The sequence below is a fragment of the Gopherus evgoodei genome, chromosome 1 (genome assembly GCF_007399415.2).
Source record: "Gopherus evgoodei ecotype Sinaloan lineage chromosome 1, rGopEvg1_v1.p, whole genome shotgun sequence".
NCBI lineage: Eukaryota > Metazoa > Chordata > Testudines > Testudinidae > Gopherus > Gopherus evgoodei.
Window position 1 is genome coordinate 297,326,877 of NC_044322.1, and position 17,619 is coordinate 297,344,495.

Sequence of the window (17,619 nt, forward strand, 5' to 3'; positions counted from 1 at the left end):
GTTACAGAAATCTGACCCTTCATATTTGTATGTTGTTTAATAAATGAAAAAGCTTTCATCTTTGTCTTTTGGTTATACCATATGTATTGAACATACACTGTGTTATCAACTGTTTTTGATATTAGCCAATATAAGTCTTAGGCCCAGATCCTCAAAGGTATTAAAGAACCTAATTTCAAATAGAGTAAATACCTTCAAGAATCAGGGCCCTAGACACTGTAGACCAGAGCTTCAGGGTAGCTTCATTAACCTAAATGGAACCATCCCAGTTTACACCAGCCAAACATCTGGCTCTGTACAGGAAGGATTTTCCCCAGCAATAGGTAAAATAAAGAGTTGAACTTAAGTTTGCTTGAGTTGGATCCAGATCAAGGGGCAAAGATCCCCAAAATTTGAAGGTGTCTGGGCTCAGTGGATTTGACTCAGGCCCATCAATAATAAATAGAAAGCATGAGAGTGTTAAAATGTGATTCATGGTTTTAATTCTGTGAACATTACTGTTCAAGAAATAAAAATAACAAAACCCCACACTGGCACCCTAAAGCGGTTTCAAAGCTTTCATTTTTTCCTCAAATTGTTTGAGTTAGAGAAAGTCATCTCCTCACTAGAACAGAAGCAGGATCAGAAGGATTAATACCTCTCAACAGACAGTGTGATTGTTTCTAATTTCAGCCATAAACTTCTAGCTCTTTGCAAATGTTTTATGTGGAGAATAATTTCTATGATCTTTAAACATCATAACAAATAATATTATTTAGAGAAAGAAAAAGGAATTTTGAAACTATTTGCAAATCAGGGGTTGTTCCAAGGCAAATATAAAAAAAAACTCCCTTTCAAGGATCAGATATATGTACTTTTCATTGTATCAGCAGTAAAAGGAGCGAGGGGGCAATTAATTTATGAAAAGCAAAGTTCTAGATCCTTAGCATGCTAGTCATGCTAGGTATATATCAGGAATATTTCTTCCTGCTATTATCTGTAGACACACACCTTGCTCTCCTATGTATTTCAAGTCTGCAGTACACTACCTCATGCAAAATGGTCAGAGAGTGGGTCTAGCATGAGCAAACTCTTTGACTTTCCATCTTGGATACAAACTTCAAGTATTTAGCATCCATTTGGTTGAAAATCCCTTACTCCAGCAGATGAGTGGGGTAACTGTAGACCTGCATCTGAAGCAGAAGAGAGTGAATAGAGAAGTGAGGTAGCCAATCAGATGAGGAGTAAGGCAGCTACAAGCTCAGGTGTGTAACTTCTCATTAACTTCATTGAGAGTGACTGGAGTTCAGCACTTGGAAATTAGGGCATTTGCTGAAATGTGGCCTTAAAAGCCTAAAAATTTTTTAGAATCTTGACCATAGTTCCTGTTATTTCCAAATAGCATCAAGCTAAGGGTGGGTGAAGAGGACAAAGCTGAGGAAACTTCAAATGAATTAAACCAAGTGTTGACAGGGTATAATTTCACTGAGTAGAATATTAACTCATAATATATATATAATGGATATTGTAGAGGGTCACCAGACTTCACATGCTGTATAATTTGTCATAAGTAGAGACCATTCAAATATGCATATCGGTTTTTTAAAATACTTTTAAATTTTTCATTGTATGCCTGAGAGTTATTCAGAAATGCTTTTCCTTTAAGCAACTTGTAATGGCTGTCACTATGATTTAAAGCCTTCCACAGACTCTTTTACGTAGAGTATGACTGCTCAAATTACTTTGGCCCTAATTTTAGATAAACTGCTATAGGAAGTATTGAATAAATGCATGAATAAGCAAAGAAAAGCAAAACAGATATTTAACATTTGTGACTGGAGTTATCTTTTCAGAGTGTTTGAATAGAAGTAGTTTAGGTTCGTTAATTAGTTTCCACCAGAAAAAAAATCATGGTCAAAGACATTACATTACATTCATCATCTCTCTAAAAGGCTTGTGACTGTATTACCACTGGCTAAAACACAACTTAACACAGATCAATTCCAGATGCATTTCCCTATAAAATATCTCCTCATCCTTTAGCACAAGAGCACCAAAGTATGAGGTGAGCTCTCCATATTAAAATTCATTTAGACTAAGAGTATTATACTATGGAGGAGGGGAATATTAAGTCTATGACATAAAAGATGGTGTCTTGGTAAATTTTAATTCAATTGCACTATTGTGTACAATAGTTATTCTCCTGAGCTCTCATTTTTGTTAATACATTTGAGGGGATTACTAAACAAAGGCTTATTACATGACATTTGTACTCCTCAGCCTGATTTATGAAACAATTAGAGCAATATATTGCAGCAATAATAGAATGTCCTATAGTTTAAACTCCAGGCCCAATAGCTGTTTTACAACAAATTCTGGAAGAGAAATTGAAGACTAAAGCAACTGCTCACCTCCAAACTGATTCTGTATTCCTTGCACAGCCAAAACTCCAAGTGATGTCAGTGTTAGTTTAGGTGAACCATGAATTCAGCATGGGGCCCTTATTATAAATATAATAATAAAAGTAAAGTTTAGGTGACTGTGCAATGGGTATATAAAAACTGAATAAGGTCATGAAGACCTTTTTGTTTCAGTTGCAGGGTCACAGCTAGAAATTATTACAGTGCTTACATCTAATTTGATCACAGATCCAATTCAACTATCTATTTAATCCAGTAAAAACTTAAGGAATCATATAAATTTGTATTGAAAATAACACTACTTTCACCTTTTTTCTTCAATCACTTTTGATTGCTTTAGGTAGGCGTGGTTGGATAATTTGTTCACCAGCCATTGAAGGTGGTTTATTAGTGCTTGATTCTGGAAGTGTTCTGTGTGCAGAAATGCCATTGAAACTAATGATATTTTAAGTGCTGACTGTTGGATGGATCAAGCCTTTAATCAATAGGAAGGGCAAATTTCAAAAGATCAAAGGAATAAAAGCTATAGGAAGATGCATAAGAGAGTGATATTAAGCATTTCTACTTTCCATCTGGTATCTTTCAAAAGCGCTAAAGGCATCTGAAAAAAACATTACTTGAAAAACCTAACATCTGTGAATAAGTAATGGCTGCATTTATGATCCAAAACACTATAGCGCAATTCCCGGTGTTTGGCCAACTGCATTTGACTCAGAACATGTGCATTCAAGGGTGGCATGCAAGAGTGGAATAAAGCTCAACTTTGTACTCCTCTGACCTTGAACCTGGACTGTGTTGGGTCAGTCCCTAGGCATAAGTTAAAGCAGTGTAAAGCTTGCTCTCATGATTGGCTGTCAGTGGCCTTAAGGGACAAAATAAGAGCCATGGCTCAGCAGGACATAGGGAAGCCTTGTCCATGCCCTCTTCTTTCTATCCATTCCTCCTATAACAGTGACTGGGCATAGGGAGGCAACACACGAGGGGACAAGCATGCTCTTCCCTGTGGGAGGAGCTCTCCATATTGGGGAGTGTCACAGGGTGATAATAGCCCTTTAAGAAGGAGTAGAGCCAGTGCATTTTTGCTAGGTCAGCTGACTCTAATTGGGCTATAAGAGAAGGCACATGGGCCCTAGAGTGGGGAAATCTGGGTGAATAAGGCTGGAGAGTCAGCCAAGAAAGGGGTAGAAAGAGGAGACATGGGACTATCACTGCTGGCTCCCTGGGAATAGGGAGACAGAGTGAAAACAGGAACAGGAATTGCCTTGGAAGTGACTGTCAGAGTCCCCTAGGAAGAGAGGCAGTGGGAAACTGCTGTTAAAAAGGGGCCTTCCTGTGTGGCAGTACTCAATAATGAGAGCACAGAATATTCCCGAGGAAGCCTGAAAACAGGATCAACTGAGAGGTATGGGATGGGGGGGGTGGGATCTGGGAGCCCTGGGCTGAGGAAATGTTTTTGTTTGTTTTGCTTAAGTCTGGGAAAATACAACTGCCTGGATAGGGACTTTAGATGGGTCAATGGTCCTTTATGAGCTGAGGAGAAGGCCAGCTTGGTGGAGGTGGTGGTGTTGTCTTTTAATCTCATTCCTCTAAAGCATCAGGTATGGGCATGGCTGGAGACAGGATAAGGCATGGGCCAGGGCTCTGAGATGGCACTGAGCATTCTCTCTCTCTCTTAGGTGCTTGGCTGGCTGGTACTTGCTCACATGCTCAGGGTCTAACTGATGGCATATGTGGATCAGGAAGGGATTTCTACAAAACTCAGACTGGCAGTTACTTTAGAGGGTAGGAGAAGGGTCACCTCTCCCTATGGCATGAACGTGGAGGTCACTTGCCAGGATTATCTGACTGTATCTCACTTCATCATGTCCCTGCTATTGCAGGGGCCTCAGGAACTGGTGCACCTCAGTCATAGTCTTTGCCTGTGTCAAATAACAGTCTAACCTTGTGTGGGCTATAATACTTTGGTCTAATTTTGACAGCTGGATTTATTGTGCTGGGTGTTGCAATTAGCCTGTGGTATACAGGATCTCAGACTAGACCAGGGATTGGCAACCCGTGGCATGTGGCTGGCCAGGTTAAGCACCCCAGCAGGCCGGGCCAGTTTGTTTATCTTCCAAGTCTGCAGGGTCAGCTAATCGTGGCTCCCACTGGACTCGGTTTGCTGTCCCAGTGGGAGCCGCGATCGGCCGAACCTGCGGAGGCGGCAGTTAAACACACTGACCCGGCCTGCCAGGGTGCTTACCTTGGCATGCTGTGTGCCAAAGGTTGCCGATCCCTGGAATAGACAATATGGTGGTCCCTGCTGTCTGTAAACTCTTGAGTCTGGAGTAATGTTCCTGTGGCTGGCTAAGCTATTTTCATGGGCAGAATGTCAATGATAGGGCATCCAGTGGACTTATCAGAAGATAAGCCAATATTTTTACCATCAAAAGTACTGAAAAGTATTCTTAGGATTTTGATATTCCTCAAAATCAAATTAAAAAAGACCTTTTTTTATTGGAGATATTTTGTGCCTGATTCACCACTGTGTTACTTCAACTTTTTACCAAAGTGACTTCATTGAAATCAATCAAGTTATCCTCATTTGAAACTAGAGTAATAAAGAAATGGATAGGGCTTTCTGCGATTTGACTTATGGGACCAGATCCTCAGCTGGTGAAAACTGGTTCCATGGAAGCCAATGGAATAATGCTGATTGACACTAGTTGAGCTTACAACCCTAATGTTTGAGAATAAATGTGCCAAAATTTTGGCTAATATAAACAGGCAGTGCTCTGTGAAGTTGCACACAAGATGAGGACCTGGTTAGGATACTAGAATTCTTCTGGCTTGCTTAAAAAACAGTGAAATTGGTTAAAAGGTAACTGACTGGTATGAGTGCTATGTTGTATTCTACTATTCCAAAGCCACAATAATTCATATTCCCCAAGTTGTTCGGCTGTAGTTTGGTATCTATTTATACCCAGCAACATAGAAAATATTTTATAAAATCCACAAAATGGGCAGAAAATACATAAAACTGCCCAGTGGCAACCTTCATCATGCATCTCTCTTTTTTTTCTTTTTTCTCCCAAATTTTGCAGTGAGTTCTCTACATGGATTTTGCCCTGTGGAGCATGATATTCCAATACTTTTTATTTATTTAGCTTCAATAGGCATTACTCTATGACTCAGGTTGCTTAAAGGTGGGGGATGTACAAATGTGGAGGAGAAATTTCAGTGAATTGCATAAGCTTTTGGCAGCCTGTATGTGAGTTACTTGCATAAAGGATGGGGTATCTAAACACTGATTGCAATTTAATTTCATCTACTCCATATTTACATGCTTAACATATTATCATTATTATTGTAGTCATTTAGACTAACAATATGGTAGGAGCTTCACAGAAATAGTAGAATAACCAGTGCCTACCCAAAAAGAGCATACAATGTTAGGACCACAATTTGCCAGTGTGTGCATATGAGAACTTTAGATACATGAGTAATGTGATTGAACTCGGTGGTATTACTCACGTGAGTAGAGTAACTCCTGTGTATACGTGTGTACAGGCACAGATCCTAAATGTTAAACTTGAAATCATGGGTGAAATCCTGACCCTTTGAAGTCAATGAGAGATTTTCACATTTATTTCAATGGAGGGGCTGGAGAGACAAGACAAAGGTGATCACAATGTGTTAACTGTTGTTCAGCTTGGACGTGTGTATTTCTTGGTGGTTCTAGCATTATGGATTTTTATAAAAGTAATTGGATAAGACAGAGTGAGTACTGGCAACTCTATTGTAGATAACATGTAATATGTGAGTTTTCAGGCAGGATTGAAGTGAGGAAGAGATAGTGACTAGGCAGACCAGAGGAGGGATTGTGGCAGTGAAATAACTTGTTATGAGTAATATGCTCGTTGCCCTACTCTGTAGTGACAATAGTGACATTGCTTAAGTATACTGCTGTAAATGTGGTGTTGTTCCATTGGCTTCAAAGGCGCTATGCAGATTTACCCGCTTAAGATTGATCCCATGGGATTCCAGCCATTAATGCATTTATTCATGGGCTGCATTTGCCTAGTTTCTTTGGAAAGCTATCATCTTCTAGGGCTCACAGAAGAGGAAGAGGACCTTTTGGAAGGGTCAGGCAGTCATACAAAGTACTTCTTGATCCCTTAACATTTGTGTAGGTTAGAAATGTCTTCATTCATGGAAGTAGATTAGAAGCTATAATACTTTAAATTGGTTAATACTTGAATTGTCCTTCTCAATTACTCAGTTTGGCACATCTACAATTCATGCTTGTGTATAATGTTTTTTTAACTATTTTTCTATTGTGCTTGCAAAATGCAACATATAGTAATCGTATTCCAATTCAGCTTGACTCAGAAAGACACAACATATGGCTGTATTACGCAATAACTGCTGCAAAGTAATCCTGCTGGGAAAGTACATTGGATGGAAAATGTTTTTCTCTCTACAGTGATCAAACCTGCCACATGTAATATCAGCTTCAACATCTGATGTTTTGGCATCCTGATGGATTCCAAGAGCAACTGCTGGAATCCACTGACAAATCAAGCCATACTGGAAGCTGGCAGTGTTTGTGGTAGGCTCAGTCAAATATTCCAGAGGGGCACAAGAAAGAAAATGCCTGTGTAAGGAGGGCAGCTCAAGAAGGAGGGAAGAGACAGGAAAACCAAATTAAGCTACCACAGTGTGCACACTTTAAATGATTTCCCTCTCTACCCTCTGCTCTTTTTTTTTTGACAGTTTCCCTGTATTTGTTTTTCAATCTGCTCACTCTCTGCTTTCATTTCACTTTATTTTTAATCCCATTCTCTCTGGCCCCCATGGCTTCTTTTTACAACATTGCATAAATAGATTGCAAATCAAAAAATGTCTGAGTTGAACTCTCAAACCCATGATGTGAAGAGTGGGTTTGAAATTTCAGGCTAGTCTGGCCTTAGGGGCCCAATTCTGCTCCAATCTCGTCAACATAAAAATCTATTGACTTTGTTAGGAGCAGGAATGGGATCCTAGTAAGGTCACTACTCTAGGAACATCTGTTCCCATAAATCCCAGGCCTCAGGCAAAGACACAGTGATTGTGCCCCAAAAAGGATAAACTCATTCTCTTCGTCAGAGAACACGTGCAGATTACAGACCTGTTAGTCAATCCTTGCTACAATTTCTGACTGTTCTGTATGGTTTGGCCTCACAGCCAGAGGAAAGGTATCAGTGTAAAAAAACAGCAATAACAACAACAACAAAAGATCTGAAAGAAGGAAAGACAATAGAAGGAAAAATCAATCAATGGTGGAGGGAGGGAAATAAGCAATCTTTGTTTTCAGTTCTGTGGGTGCAGCTGTAGCTATTAGAAGATAATCCCCAGTTGTTCTCTTCTTTGACAGCTTGATATGTGTGAGGATTTAGACTGTAGAGAATGAAAATGTCACACTTATACCTTAAGGCTTGTTCTCATATGGCTGAGTTTGATGTGATTTGATGGCTCACAAGGCTGGTTTAGAATGATCATAGGCATGTTCAATACCTGACCTTCCGAGGACTTGCTGGTGGCCTGAGAGCACAAAACATACTGTAACATTCTCCCCTCTCCAGTGCTGACATCTGTCACCTTGGAACTTGTTTGAAAAAGAAAATAAACTCAGGGCCTTAAATGACATTTCTTTGCAAACTATTTTGACACATAGATATGAAATATTTATATGCAAGAAAGAATAGAACTTTAATTTTAAAGTAAAACACTTTATTTTAGAAACTTTTACTAGCTTATGGGCCATTTATTGTAACTTGTATGCTGCGTGGTAAGCACATTAACACTGACTTGATACAGAGTAAGCAAATTGTTTCTGTAAGGATTTAAATACACAATTGACCTTTCATATCAGGAAGTTGTTCCTTCTAGTATAATGTAGGACTATCATGGATTTGACAGTTCTAGTCTACTTGACTTAAAAGTATTTCACACACGACTGTTAGAAAAAATCCCTAGTCTAGTGAACAATTGCCTTTGTGTTATATTTGAGTGTAAGATATAACCAACTTGAATTTGCAGCTGATTCATATCAGCTTCCTAATACAAAACAGGATCCCAATCCTGTCATCACTTATATAGGTATTTAATTTTATGCATTTGATCAGTCCTCCTGAAATCTTGAGAGGAAAGTTAAGCAGATGCAGAAGGATGTTTGTAGGATGGAGAGCCCAACATTAATCAGTCCCAGTATTTCTAGAGCAAATGCAAGATACCTAAATGATGGCCACTTTCATGGTATTTTTTTTGTAGAAATATGTTTGAGATATTGTGTGAAAGGTAGCCTCAGAGAATTTTGTGTCTCAAAACATTTCTGACACAGATCATTCTGTTCCATTAGGTAGAGAAGGCTGCAGGGGAAAAGTTGTGGCTCTGAAACAGGAGAAAAAGAAAGGAAAACAAGGTGGGACAAATCAGATTTGTTATGTTTAGCAAATTGTCCGGAAGCAGGCCATCTACTGCTTGCTATCACCACTGGAATAAGATGTAAAACATTTTGATCTATAGCAGTGCTTCAAGCCTTTACAGTGGTCTGGATTAAAAAGCCAACATTTACTAACACAGTTAACAGTTATTTTCCATTGTAAGGAAACTATGATGTTATCTCTAATAGTAACTTTTGCCAGTGATTACTATCTAATTGCAAGCACTGTACTTAATTGAGTAACGGATGTCTATAAAATGTGGGCCAAATTTATCCTTTGGAGCAAACAGGCCTTCTGAGTCTACTGCTCATTTCTGTGCTTAGCACATTACCTATCTAGAAACCACTAGCTTTGCTGGAGATGATAATTTTTAATAATTTTGGATAAGATTTCTTTTTGATAGCACAAGATAATTTTGACTCAATACAGCTCACAAGACTTATCTGTATCTATGGTGTATTAGAGCCCTGTTAGAAGTTGGATATATCTGAAAATTTTTCCCCTTAGACTGCACAAGTTGCCTTCAGCCTAGATGATGTGCCATGCTGCAGAGTATACCATCTCCAGGTAGTGGCCAAAAGTTGTTACCATATGAAGGCTACCTGGTTTGAAAAATGTGTGTCGCTCCAGTCCATATCTGAGAGGACAGAGGTCAACAAAACAAATGTCACCATTGCTGGATATCATTTTGAAATTGATGCAAATTCTAATTTTTTGGCTCTCGTTGTACTATTGTACAATTGTACATTGTACATTGTACTGTCAGTGCTTTCTAGAACCACCAAGTGCATGAGTTAGGAAATAAGCTTCAAACAAAGAACTACTGCCGATATCACTCAACATCTGTTTTTAAAAATTATGAAACTTTTAGTATGCTATTTCCAATCCAGTAGTTTCCAGTCATAAATCTAGATGACTCCTATTTAACAAGCTTAAATCTTTTTTTTCACAACTCGGAGAATTTTGTTAAAAAATGTCCAACAAAATTTTCATCTCAGTGGAGTCTATGTCCCAGCTGTACTTCGAAAACTAGGCCTTTTGTTTAGTTGTCTAAATATGAATGTAGGGGGTTAATTTTAGGCACTCAAACTTTGAAAAATGTGCCCCAGTTAACCTTAAAATTACTACTTTCTTCCTTTCTCTTCTCATACATTATGTAGATGTTTCACATTATTTCCTAAGACTTGCAATTAATTTAAAACAAAACATCTTAAGATGCTAGAGTAAATCTTTTTGTTATTTGGTAATGTATTTGATTAAGCTATACAAAGTTTGTGTCTTGCTTCTACTGGAAACGACAATTAAGAAAATATTGAACTTACTCCTGTACAAAGTACTGGGTCCTTAGCTACAGAGATACATGAACTGTGTTAATTTTCCTGGAAGGCTCAATAGAGAGGCTACAGCCCTGATCCTGCAACCTTTTAAGAATATGTTCAGCTTTAATTATAAGAGAAATCCTTTGGAAGCCAAATGGATCATTCATGTGAGCAAAGGTTGGATGTGATTACATGTTTGCAGTACTGTGGCCTAAAAAATTTAGTGAGCATAAAAGCTCTGTTATCCATATACCTGAACAGGTGTTTCCTCCCCTCCCAGCTCACTCAACTACATCCTATTCAGCACAGTATGTAAATACTTAAATTTAGCACACACTTAAATTTCCTGCTAAACAAGTAAGGAGACAAGGTAGATGAGGTAACTTCTTCAGAAAGCTTGTCCCTTTCACCAACAGAAATTGGTCTAATAAGATATTACCTCACCCATCCTGTCTCTCTAATATCCTGGGACTCTCATGGCTACAACTACACTGCATGCAAACTAGTAAGGTAGCACACAGGCAGAGCAACATGAAGAAACTTTACTACTAAGGCCTGTACTGCAAATGTTCCATGGATGAAAAGGAATGTCAGGGTCAACAGACTAATGTGTTTCATGAATTTCAGGAAATCTTATTTAAAAAAAAATTAATATACCAAAAGCAGTAGTTCTTAGGTGAAATCATACATTTGGCTATCACTGCATGGCTGATTCTGCATACCACTACTGAAAGCAGCAGAGAGGCAGTATCTTTAGGAGTATTGTAAAAATATGGCCTCACCTGGTATTTGAATATATTTTATATTTCCAGAATAACTATAGGCATCTAGATATGTCAATGCCCAACCATCACCAGTACTGAAACAATTAGTCTCCTAATTATCCTCCCAATCCTGACAGTTTCTTCTAACCTACTGATCTCCACTGAACTAACTGCTTATAGAAAATACAGGGTATCAAAGTTATTTTAAATATCTTAGACTGGCATTAATGTAACAGATGATTGCAATAAATTCTGACTTAATAATAGCCTGTCTGGCTACTGGAGGCAAAATTGTGTCTACACAGAACTCTGGGTGTTCCTGTCTTCCTTTTGTTTATAGTGGTATTCTTTCAATATATTTACATACATCAATAAAAATTAAACTTGTCTTGCTGTGTTGTTCAGTTTCAATGAAAGAGATGTGATTGTTATGAAATTAGAGTGAATATGTAACCCACTGACTCTTAAGGCAAGCACAGAGTTTCAAGTCACTATATTTCTCTCTAAATCTGGCCAGTATTTTATTGTTAACATACATGTGGTCTCATTTGGGCAAAATGATTCCAATGCCCATAATTATTGGCAGCTTTTAAGCACGCAGCTATTCTTTACTCAAGAGACTGGAGAACAACAATTCCATTTCACAACTCTTCGAGGTTTTAAAATTTGTTTGCATTCTGCATTGGAATGAAAATAAAATATTTCCAACATTATCAAAATGTCTGTTTTTTTTAAACCCAATGGTCAAGTTTTTGATACCTTTCTCACACATCAGAAGTGATCATTTAGCCTTGGTCCTCCAAAAACCATCCGAACGAAACCTCAGTCAATACCGATACTTCTCTGTGAAATGTTTCTGCTTCAACGAAACAGTCTATTCTGGCAAAAATACATTTTGCCAAAAATGTTCTGACCCTACTGTACCCAAGAGTCTTCTACAGTAGAACCTTTGAGTTACAGACACCTCGGGAATGGAGATTGTTCGTAACTCTGGAATGTTCGTAACTCTGAACAAAATGTTATGGGATGCTTTTCAGGGTGGACTGCTGAGAGCAGGGGCTCACAACTGTGCCTGTGAACTTCAGCGTCTTCACCTTCTACCTGTACATGGCTGCCCAGCGAGTGGGAGTGTGCACAGGCAGCCGGTTCTAGCCCCCTGGCTACAAGGGGTGATGATTGAGGCACCCTGGGGTACCACAGTGTAAGTGGGCACGTGATGCAGGCTGTGGCTCTTTAAAACTCAGCTGCTCCTACAGAGCACAGCATGCAGGCAGGAGCTTGGTTTCCAGCTCTAGCAGCAAACACTCCGACCGGGTTCCAGCAGGAGCTCAGGAAGTTTAGGGGGACTGTACCTATGGCTTACAGGAAAACCACAGACCTAAACACTGCTCTTGCTCCACCCGCTCAGGGTCTCTTACAGCTATGCTTGTGAAACTCAGCATCTTTACCTCCTATTTGTAAGTGGCTGCCCTACCCCCCCACCCCCCCTCGTGTGCAAGTAGCAGGTGGGGACAGGCAGCCCAGGTGTGTGTACCTTTAACATGCAATACCGACATAGTACAGTACAGTATTTGCTGGGGTTTTTTATATATTTTTTTTTTGTGGAGGAGGGGAGGTTGGGGGGAGTTGTCTCCATTGCTGCCTGATTACTGATTTCCGGTTCCACATGGTGTCCGGTTGACCAGTCAGTCCGTAGCTCTGGTGTTTGTATCTTTGAGGTTCTCCTGTACTTTTAAGCTGATTTCTTTGCATGTTGTGGGCCCCGTTGTGCATCAAGAAATCTCTTTGACGTCAATGGGATGATTCATGTAAGTAAGTGCTCACTATTGTGATTAAAGGCTGCGCAACTGGGCCTGGGATATTTTTCTTTGACTTTATCTTGGTTTCCCTGCTGATCTTCAGAACTGAATTCTTTACTTGAGATCCTGGCTAAGAGTTTGACTTTCCTCATGTGTACATGTTTCCCTCAGTTGGCAGGTTTTTATTTACACCTTCTCAATTAGTTGGCCTATTGTTTCTCATGCTGCATTGTCAGCAAGCAGAGACGTACTTACTGAGGGCGATGGGGGGAGGGGTGGGAGCTGGATCTTCTGCTCATCTCACTTGTAGGCAACCAGTTCATCCAGGATCTGTCACTTAAAGTCAATCTGCTGATTTTGTAAAGGGCATGCAATCTCAGAATTGTGTCCTCTGAGGATGTTGCATCAAACAGGTGGCTAGAATTGGAAATTATTCACATGTGGACCAATATGACCACAGCGGCAGCTCAGTGGGGTGGGAACCAACTAGCCAATTTAATCTACAAGTGAAAGGTTAATCTATCTAGAGTGGGCAGGAGGAGGGGATGTGAAGGAATGGAGCAAAACTAAGCCAGAAGGGTCTCATAGAGAAGAATTATGATAGTCTTTTCCCTTAGAACTGGGTCCCATTTTTTAGTTGCTTTGCTTTTTTCTACGTCACATATATTGGCTTCTCTGCCTAGTTCTGTTTGCAGAATCATTTCACATTAACTAACATTCCACAGCTTTCATCACTATCAAAGGGAGAGGAAGTGCACAGCTCTTATGGGAGAATCAATGGCAGCATGACAACGATCCAACAAAGCTTCCAGTGGAATGGGGGAACATGGAAAGCGTACTTCAGGGCAGGTATTCTAGACATATATCCCAAGATCCATGGGTCAGATTCCTGGGGTTATTGCCAGGTTTAGCAATAACAGCTACTTACTTGAGAAGGCCTTTTGGATTGAAAAAAGCTAGAACCTTAAAGTTTTGAAAATGAAATCTTAGATTCTGTAGAAAGGAGTAAAAAAAAAGTGTCAAGACTCCAATGTTCATACTTGGCAATTCTCTTGAATAGATCACATCATATGTTCCATAAAAACAGTTGTCAATGAAAAATGGCTTTTTAATGAAAAATTTTCACAAAAAAAATGTTCATCTTGGCTAAAAAAATGAAAAACCAAATTCTGATTGATCAAACTCTATTATCAGTATTTAATATATTATGACTTAAGATTTTCCTTGAAAAAAATACAAAATTTAAGTTTAAAAAAATAATTTAATAATAATTTACATTGTTCGGCTTCCTCTCTTTTGGAATCCCTGATTTACGCAGTGGAGGTATGTAATGCCCAAAAGTAGCACAGTGGGTAAATATAAAACAAATCAATTTACAGCATGTATTTACAGTATCTCAATTTCCATTTTCATGGTCTTCCAGTTCAAAAATCAGACATGCAGTGATGGTGATGAACGTCAGTCCCTGCCTTGCAAAGCTAATTATTATTCATTGATTGTACTGTGCTTAGCACAACTGGTCTCCAGTTTAGGGCAATATCAAGGATGTGAATAGGGAGATGGCCATTAGGGTTGAGGGAGGAGATCCCACAACTTTTGCCTAAGATGAGGATTCAGATCATTGCTTTGCAATACACTGTTGGCCATGGGATGAGATTGGCCAGATAAGTTATCAAATAACTGACCACAATTTTCTTTGATAGTCTTTGAATGCTGAATTCAGTCACACTATCACAGTTGGAGGAACATCCAGTTAATTCATAGGACAAATTTATAGGAATACTTCCATTGAAGATGCTCCTATTTTCCCCACCCACTTTTCACTTCCACCTCTCAAAAGTCTATATTTCACTTTTCTTCTCAGAGATAAGCTGATTGGAATTCCTTTTGGAGCCTATCAGTACTGCTTCCAGTTTAGGAAAATGGGGTGATTGTTAAATGATGAGGTATTTCTTCTCTCACTCAAAGAACTGAGTATTCTGTGACCAAGACTCTAATAGATTTTGCAATGCACAAGTTCCAGTCTAAGTTCTCTCTAACCTGTGCGGCCGCATGGCCACACAGCACGCTATTAAGGGCCACACAGATGGGGAGAGATGCCTTTCCTGCAGCCTCAGCCTTGGAGCTGCCACAGCCGAGAAGAGATGCCTCCCCCCCGGCCCTAGGCTGCTGCAGTGAGAGAGATCTGGGGGGAGTCCTCTCTCCCCACTGCAGTTCTGTGACAGCCTGCATCCTAATTCCCTCATCCTTGGCCCCACCCCAGAGCCCACACCCCCATCCGGAGTCCTTAGCCCCTTGCACTCCAATTCTCTGCCCCAGCACTGAGCCCCCTTCAGCATCCTAAACCCCTCATCCCTGGCCCCAGCCAAAGCCCTCACTCCCCTCCCTGCACCGCAATCTTCTTCCCCAGGCTTGAGTCCTTTCCCACACTCCAAACCCCTTTGCCCCACATATTGGGTGCACATAAAATTCATTCCACACATGGATGTAAAAAATTAGAGGGCTCCAATGTGAATTGATCCAAGCCATTCCATATTCCTGTCCAGGTACATCCTTAGGATTTATGGGGCCCAACATAGTATTATTAAACTGGTGCATCTATGAAGGCAGTCCCCAGCTGGCACCACTGACCCCAGTGTGTTGAGGGGGCACAGCCACCACCCTCACCCACGGACCCCCAGGAACTCTCCCTCCATTGCTGACATACACCATGCTTCGTATGCCCAGTCATTCTTGCCCCAGTTTGTATTCACACTTTGCTTTGGCTTGTTTCTGTCTGACTTTATCTGGTTTCTATCACTGAATGTAAAAGCTTTCCCATATTTGTCATGTTGAATAACTCTTAACAGTTTTTTCTTCTGTATATTTAAGTCATTGTGTCTTACTCTATTTCTTTTTCTCACCTCTAATTACATTACATTTGTTGTAATCTAAGATGCAGACTCCTTGGGGGAACATTAATAGCAGTATATTTGATTTTTCTTTTAAGTGTGTGTTTTAAGTGAGAGTCCTGGTCTCTCATTGGATATATTACTGATATACTCTTGTGGCATATTGGTTGTATTATATTCTTTTGCATTTCTGCAATGTTATATAAAATGTTAATAATCGGAGTAAAAGTCTTTACATTTTAATATAGTGGTATCTATAAACCAAACTCACTATATACTCAATTATGTTTTTTTCTAAAACTATCTGTGGTTTTAAATCAAACAATTTCATTTAAAACTTGCTAATGGTGTACCTGATGAGAATTTAGAAAACATGTAGCTTCTTTCATGACTAATAGATATGAATTACCCATAATTTCAGACCTGATACTAATACTAATAACAGCATCACATCATTGAAATGAACTCCCAACTCATGAAGCATTATCATTGCAGGCATCTGGCAAATTGGTTAACTTCTAACACAATTGATATGCCTTTTATTATTGCAGTATTCTGTTTCAACAAAAGATTGCCCATTTTTTTTCCTGCAATGAACCATTTTAATGATTTTTATGTAGAAATCTAGCTAATGAAAAATAATGATAGAGGTCTCTGAATTTAGCTCTTTATCCTCTGTTCCAGCAGTACTCATTATAATAGCACAGAATAGTCCTGAGGATGTCATGCAGGTACCCTCCAGTCTCTTTATAAGGCTCTCCATTATAGCTGGAGACATGAAAAAATATCCTAATATGATGAGATTACCCTAGAATTTTGGGATTGCCAAGCAAATAGATGTTAGAAGAATTTATTTCTGTTCAATCTTGAAAATGCCTTACCTGATGTATTCATCTTTCCCAATTACTGTTCTCCCCTGATCTGAGAATCCAAATGAGAGCCCTAACATAGGCTAGGAAGTTCTGAAATAAGGCCAATAATATTTCCAGCCTAAAAAGATGTATAAAGTGCCAGAAATGTTATGGCAACCCATTATTACTATATTGCTTTATTATTCCTTCACTGAGCATCAGCATGTGCCAACTAACAATAAGAAAAAATAGAGGAATTTGCCATACCAGAGCAGATCAGTGGTCCATTTAGTTGACTATCCCGTCTCCAGCAGTATCCAATACCAGAGGCTTCTGAAGAAGGTGCGAGAAACCTCATGAGGGAATTTTTCATCCTAACACACATCAGTTAGGGATTAGTTTATCCTGAAGTACAAATGTTTACATATTATGTAAGAAATTTACCCTATTTAAAGTAATTGTGGATCTTATTTTCCACATACTGTCTTATCCTATTTTTAATCTTACAAAGTTCTTGATATCAGTAATTTCTTATGGCAATGAGTTCTGTAGGTCAGTTATAAAGAAGGTAAAAAGTATTTTCATGTATCAGAAATAAATTTGTTTTTCAGTTTCACTGGATGACCTTTTGTTCCTATAAGTAAGAGGAGATAATAGTACCTGGTTTACTGTCTTTGTCACTGATTAATTTGTATAACTATCATTTCTCCTTTTTGTCTTTTCAAACTCGGTAAATGATTCATTAGGATCAAGTTTAAAAATGATATGATTGGCCATCTTCCAGTTCACAGCAATGTGCTTTAAACTTTTGCCATGTTAACAACTGATCACTTATTCCTTCTTAGTTTTCAGACTCATGACAGTACTTTACCTTTCAACCGATTTACTACTTAGTTTCTTTAATAGTGTTTTGTGATGAGGAATGTTAAATATCCAAATAAATTACAATATAGGTCAGTTTTCTTCACAGTGACACTCTCAAAGGACCAGATCCTCATCTGGTGTAAATTAGCATAGCACCAATGATGTCAGTGGAGTGATGTCAATTTACATGAGCAACAGATCTGACGAATAGACTGAAGAAGCATAATTTTCTCTCTCCTAGTTTACTTCAGTCATATCATATTGTTCT